The following is a 7,013-nucleotide window of genomic DNA, read 5'->3' as shown; positions in this document are numbered from 1 at the left end:
CGATAGACAATGATCCTTCTTTATCCTCTCGACAACCAAAAGGGCTCACAGCAGGTTTCTCGAAAGAAAAGAATGTAAGCGCAGCAAAGAACATCCCCAAAGCCTTAAAAATTAGAAACGATGCCAGGAAAACGATAAAAGTAAGCAATAACACGCATGTACGAGCCGGAGAATCCCATCTCCATCTGCACCTGCATTTCAGACTTATGTCATAACATCCACCGCTGCCCAAACTGCTCGGTACCGAATGCTTCAATCCCTTCTCCCCCATATCCTCTCTGGCTATCACATCCGGCGCATGTCTCCAAAACTGTATCTGAACAGACCTTAACCTGTGAAGAATTATATGCAGGAAAGCTTATCCCCAAAAACGATTTAGCCAACAATATTTAACCATAATGCAAAAATGGAAGAAACGTAGGTGCCAAAGAAATGAGTTGGGTTTCTCTATTTAACCGGGGAGAGCACGATCAACACCATAAAAACTGGATCTCTGTTAAGCATAAAACCCTGCGAACTTCGTGGACCAATAAAATACCCATCTGCGGTAATCCGTTCAATTCAAGAGAACTCCATCTGGGCTTTCACGGTAACTTAATGGGTGTCAAAACATGTCTCACATATCCATAGAAAGTGCAACCTAAAAGGGAAATCGCACACCCTACTGCATTTAAGAAGGATATTGGATTGCGAAATATAAGCCATAATACCAAAATTTGCAACTGCCACCTTCATATTCCCTGCAACATTGAAAGTAACGGCGGTTGTCGAGCAAATAACATAGAAGATCGAAAAGTTCAGACAAAAAGCAGCTATGCCAGAGCCAAATATTATAACTTGGGTTATTTGATGACTGAGTTTTGGATTCTGGTAGTCGATCTCTAACTTTCAGAAGGAAAACCTGATACTCGTTCTCACACCGATCAAAAGCTACTTGAAAAGCCGTCAAAGCCCCATCCTTATCCTTGGATTTTTAAATCAACGTCGGATCTCTTGGCAGCGGCCAGACAGAAGCTCTGCGGAAAAAGCAATTGCGCCTCCGGAGGGGATTCGAACCGTCGACAGGTAAATGAAATGCTGGGGTCTATTATGATGATGATGGAGGCGGTGGATGTATGTTTCAACAAATCCTCTCAACACAATACAGCTTACGAGTTCCAAGAGTCAACAGTTTTTTGCGGCCTTCGACAAACGTGCATCGTCTGTTGGAAGCTTGCCTCTAATGCACACAACCCAATCTTGAGATGAATAAACCCCAAATACAATGAATCCTCTCCAGTGCATCAATTTGTCATCAAACAATTGGAAGCTGCAAAGGAAACTCCCGTGACATTCTCAGATTTAACTATTTTCATTTTAGCCTTCACACCAACATTATGCAATGATCCTTTCATCTTTTCCAACTTTGAATTCTCATAAATTTAACCATCTAATGAGTGACTTTCATTCTTATGAGATGTAAACTCTAGGAAAGCTTCTTTAACATTAACATCAAGGCCTGACTCATCAGTTTGAACTGAAACCATTTGGCCAAATAGCTTGAGATTTGATGATTAAATGCTTGTTTCCTGCAAGTTGATGTTATCATGTGTTTGAAATGGTCCTAATCTTACCTTGTATGGAGCAAATGCTGTGAGCGCAAAGTAAAACTACCACTCGAATGTTCCCCTTCAAAGCATATGCAAACAACGGCAAGTCATATCATCCCCTTCCTTCAATGGAGTAAAGGCCCACATATAACAGTTTGATAAACCTCGTTTCCTGCAGTGTTTCTATCAATTCACCTTAAATATCTGTCATTTCCCAATTTTGCAGCGCATCCAATGCAAGGTCAGTGTTTTCGCTACGAAATCACTAAAACAGATGGCACTGCGAAACTGTTAACGGATTTATGCGCTGCGAAAACACCCTGTTTTTAAGCTAGGCTAAAAAATTTTTTACAACAGACTTTTCAGTGATAACAGCGGCTCCACTTGGGATAGTGTGCCCTTGTGGTGCACTAAGAACCTGCAGTTCCAGTGCCTTATAGATTTTATTTGACCAACAGAAATTTTCTTGACCAGCATGACTGTAGGAGAAGGAAAGCTACTTCTAATGAAAAATGCTCAGTTGACCTTGAGCTTATTTGCATTTACCTATACCTACCTACCCTAACAATTTTCAATTTCTCTTTGCTCAATCAATATGAAATTTCCAATGTAGCCAATCCTCTGTTTTATCTGATATTTGATTTCTTTGACTGCATTGGAGTTCAGAGCCAATATGATAGTGTGATGACCGCTGCCACTGAAATTGTCTCTGATCTTCTTTGAAAAATTGAAATACTGGAGAGTAAAACTCTTCCATGTAATCAGCTACAGGATCCCAAAATACATGATCAGCTTGTTTTTCCTTGTAACTTTCCAGTTGTGCAAACTGATCTTCAACCACAGTGTTCAGTTCCTCAATCGTGAAAGAGAAAGGAACCAGCATAGTCTCCTTGCGTTCTGCCATAGAAAACTTCTGAGAATAATGATCATAATCATGAAAACTGTATGCCTAAATTTTTCCTTCTAAACCTTCAATTTCTTTCTCAATGTCTTTGACAAATTCATCAAAAAATTTCATCTTATCCTCTGCCTTGTAGTCAAAGGATTTTAGATATGAGGACAAGGACAAAGAAAAATCTTCATTTGTTTCTTCTTTGCTATAATCATTATTCCATTGCTTAAAATCTACAACTGAGGGAGAGTCTGCCACCAACTCTGACCTATCTATCCATTCCTCCAAAAACATGAGCCAAAAGTCTTGAAATGACTTAATGGATTTGACAGGAAAGCTTTCAACCCATTGTTTGCATTTCCCTTGAAGTGAATCATAGAATAACCTTATACAAACATCCTCATGTTTAACTCTAAGAAGCTCTAAAAATTCACAAAAATCTGATATATGCTTCAAGGTTAAACTCAAATCTTCTCCGTTGAATTTGGGACCATTCCTTAGAAAATATGCATCCTTGGGAAAATGATTTGGGAAACCATGAATTCCTGAGAAATCTATGCATGCATACCTTGAACTAAGAATGGCAGCTTCTGGGTCCTTCATAACTCCAGTGGAATCACCATGAATGTATAAACTTTGAATTCTTCAACAATGGAGTCGCCAAGGTAGGTTTGCAGCCTCGAAAACCACTTTGAACTCCTGCTACCTTCAGAAATCCAATCTTAAAACTTCGAGAATGAGTAATCATCAGGCTCCCGGCAGACGCACCAAAATGTTATCACAAAATCAGGTACTGAAGGCTGCCAATCAGCAAGACTCTGTGTAACTGTTTCAAACCAGGCTCTTAACTAAGGCTTAGCCTCCTTAGTCTGAGAGGGTTCTCTCATAGGTTATTGATATTGAACAAGATGGCTAACTCTTACAAGACACATGAAAAATGTACTGGTTGGACAGAATTGCTTCCCATTGGGCTTATGGAGTCACTAATATCTCAGTAAACAATAACACTATCCTTTCATAGAAATCAAGGCTCTTTACATCAGATGTTCAAACATACTTTACATAGAACACAGTTTGCAAAGCATACAGGAAGTCAGAGCATTAAACATGAATTCTGAGTGATTATGCTGTAACAAGACTGTAAAAGAACACTAAGAGAAAAAACCACCATACATTTGAACAATAAAATCTATTGAGAATCTTGAGAAGAAACAACAGTTGTTTGTATTACTGAAATCTGCTATACATAAACCAAAACAGTCTTCTTCAAAAACATCCAACCCCTATTACATCCTCCTCTGATCCATTTATAGGAATACATTCTTCCCTCTCTAGAGCGAGCTCAAAGGCTCTATTAACTACTCCTATATGCTATTTAACTAATTCATTAATTACAAAAATGCTGAGCTGTAATTACACAAAATCCTAATCAAACTAAAACACTAATTCCATTCTCCTCGTAACATGATTCTTCTTGGATCCTTGACAGCTGTCCTCCTTCAGTTAGGCTGAGATGTGTTGGAGGAACATTCACTGAACAAGCTGACCTCGGGTGCTAGCTGTGTAGATGGCTCATTAATTATTAAAGATGAGTACCCTATTTTCACGGCCCCTGTCTTCCATTCTCCGAAAATGTAGCAGCATGTTCCCAAATCTTTAATAGCTCAAAGTATGGAACGCTGCTACCTAACACCATGTCTCCAGATGAGCTGTAGGCTGTATTGATGTACAGGTGTCTCTCTTCTAACATTCCCGGTCAAACTGTTTATTCTGCATTGAAAACATCACCTACAGCAGTTTCGTAGCGCGCTACGAAACTGCTGTGTGATTTAAAAAAAAAACACAGTCTTCCTCTCATAGCTAAATGATTGCCAGTGTGTAGCTTCAACATCAGCAAGGTCCGAACACTGACCATCCTTCTCATGTAATTGTCCTGTTGTTTCAATACCTGCTTCCTTATGTGTTGAATTGAACTCTGAATCAAACTCATGTTTGGCTCTGCCATCTGAAATTGTTTCCATTTCTGATTCCTTAAGTGCACAAAACAATGGCACATTCTATAATCTGAATCGAGCACATCAGCTTTAAGTGGGAATCCTTATTCTTACAGAACCCATTTTCCAAAGATCACTAAACAAGGCATAAATGTGCCTCTGCAAGATGTGCTCATAGTCTTTAACAAACACTATTGATATGGAATACATTCCAGATCAATTAGGTTAGAACACCTTACAAAACCTTTACAAGGCTACCCGCTGTATAATTTAAAGTCTTGCAACAAACATAGAAAGCAAAACCTTCAACACCAGGAAACTGAAGATATTAATGAACCGAAAACATTCAAGTCTCTTTCCTGTGCAACCACCCCTGCATTTCAGTAAACAAAGTATTACAGATAAAGCCCCCTGCATTTCCAATGTTCATCTATGCAGCTTCATTTGCATGTATCACTGTGTTCCTTTAAGTGCTGGTGTTCAAATGACCTTAATTCTGATGTGGAATCTGCAAGTCCCTCCACCATGCCATCCTCAATAGGAAATTACTCTGCATCTTTAGTTGATTCACATGACATTACATCATTATCTGTTGCTAATGCCAAATTAAATTGGGAGTCAACAAAGTCTTTATCATTACCACATGCATATATCTTTTGTTCTGGTTCAAGAAACCAGCACCATCATAGCGCACCACCTCCATAAAGAAAATGACTCCCAAGAGACTCTGCTTTCCCAAGCTTTCAAGATATTAGCCTATCATTTGTTGATTATAAATCTGCTTCTCTGTACTTTTCCTTGGTGATCACTTCTACTTTAAATGCTCATATACGATGCCCATAAGTGTCACCACAATCTTGACCCATGCGATAGAGATGTTCATCATACACAACAGGCCTTCCAGCATTCCCTGCACCTAAGCTTTTATCAAAATTATACACAGGATTGCCCTTATGTTGTTTCGATGGGCCAAGAGGTGAATTAGCATACCAGATTTCCAGCTCTCCATTTTATTTGCACCAAACCGACTGACATCTGATCCAAAAAAGCCAGTAATTTTTATTATAGTGAATCAAGAAAGTGTCTACAAGTGGCTTCTTAAGAAGCACCTTTCTAAGTCTCCACTCCAGGGGAAAATCCAATGCCCGGTAAAAACGAAGATTCCCTTTCTGACTACTCTCGGGCATCATGTATATATTGTTAAAGCATTCTTTGTCTCAAAGAACAGGTATAGAACATCTCCCTGAATATAGAGAAAAGGGTCTGCAACAAAATTGTTCGAGTGACTGCTATCAGAAGCTGATGCACATGTAAATACAGAATTAGCAACAGGCTAGGCTGAGCTTCTGCCATTCGAAATTCCTTCCTCCTAAATAGGATGCAGTGCAAATGGATTTCTTCCACGATAAACTCCGATAGACAATGATCCTTCTTTATCCTCTCGACAACCAAAAGGGCTCATAGCAGGTTTCTCGAAAGAAAAGAATGTAAGCGCAGCAAAGAACATCCCCAAAGCCTTAAAAATTAGAAATGATGCCAGGAAAACGATAAAAGTAAGCAATAACACGCATGTACGAGTCGGAGAATCCCATCTCCATCTGCACCTGCATTTCAGACTTATGTCATAACATCCACCGCTGCCAAAACTGCTCGGTACCGAATGCTTCAATCCCTTCTCCCCCATATCCTCTCTGGCTATCACATCCAGCGCATGTCTCCAAAACTGTATCTGAACAGACCTTAACCTGTGAAGAATTATATGCAGGAAAGCTTATCCCCAAAAACGATTTAGCCAACAATATTTAACCATAATGCAAAAATGGAAGAAACGTAGGTGCCAAAGAAATGAGTTGGGTTTCTCTATTTAACCGGGGAGAGCACGATCAACACCATAAAAACTGGATCTCTGTTAAGCATAAAACACTGTGAACTTCGTGGACCAATAAAATACCCATCTGCGGTAATCCGTTCAATTCAAGAGAACTCCATCTGGGCTTTCACGGTAACTTAATGGGTGTCAAAACATGTCTCACATATCCATAGAAAGTGCAACCTAAAAGGGAAATCGCACACCCTACTGCATTTAAGAAGGATATTGGATTGCGAAATATAAGCCATAATACCAAAATTTGCAACTGCCACCTTCATATTCCCTGCAACATTGAAAGTAACGGCGGTTGTCGAGCAAATAACATAGAAGATCGAAAAGTTCAGACAAAAAGCAGCTATGCTAGAGCCAAATATTATAACTTGGGTTATTTGATGACGGAGTTTTGGATTCTGGTAGTCGATCTCTAACTTTCAGAAGGAAAACCTGATACCCGTTCTCACACCGATCAAAAGCTACTTGAAAAGCCGTCAAAGCCCCATCCTTATCCTTGGATTTTTAAATCAACGTCGGATCTCTTGGCAGCGGCCAGATAGAAGCTCTGCGGAAAAAGCAATTGCGCCTCCGGAGGGGATTCGAACCGTCGACAGGTAAATGAAATGCTGGGGTCTATTATGATGACGATGGAGGCGGTGGATGTATGTGTCAAC

At 39.7% G+C, this 7,013-nt stretch overlaps 1 long non-coding RNA gene across 1 annotated transcript; it reads right to left on the bottom strand.

Annotated features, from left to right (window-relative positions):
* Positions 1 to 228: 228 nt before the first annotated feature.
* LOC149262877 (uncharacterized) lies at positions 229 to 982 on the bottom strand. Its single transcript, XR_016249589.1, has 3 exons — positions 730 to 982; positions 478 to 576; positions 229 to 332 (listed from the first exon to the last, which is right to left on the bottom strand). It is a non-coding gene; the product is annotated as an uncharacterized LOC149262877 (long non-coding RNA).
* Between the last annotated feature and the right edge of the window lie 6,031 nt (positions 983 to 7,013).

This window comes from Pinus tabuliformis, chromosome 6, assembly GCF_031772625.1.
Source record: "Pinus tabuliformis cultivar Carrire ecotype Pingquan chromosome 6, CPIR1, whole genome shotgun sequence".
Lineage (NCBI taxonomy): Eukaryota > Viridiplantae > Streptophyta > Pinopsida > Pinales > Pinaceae > Pinus > Pinus tabuliformis.
Note: the sequence above shows the minus strand (reverse complement) of the source record. Positions and strands in the feature narration are given on the sequence as shown.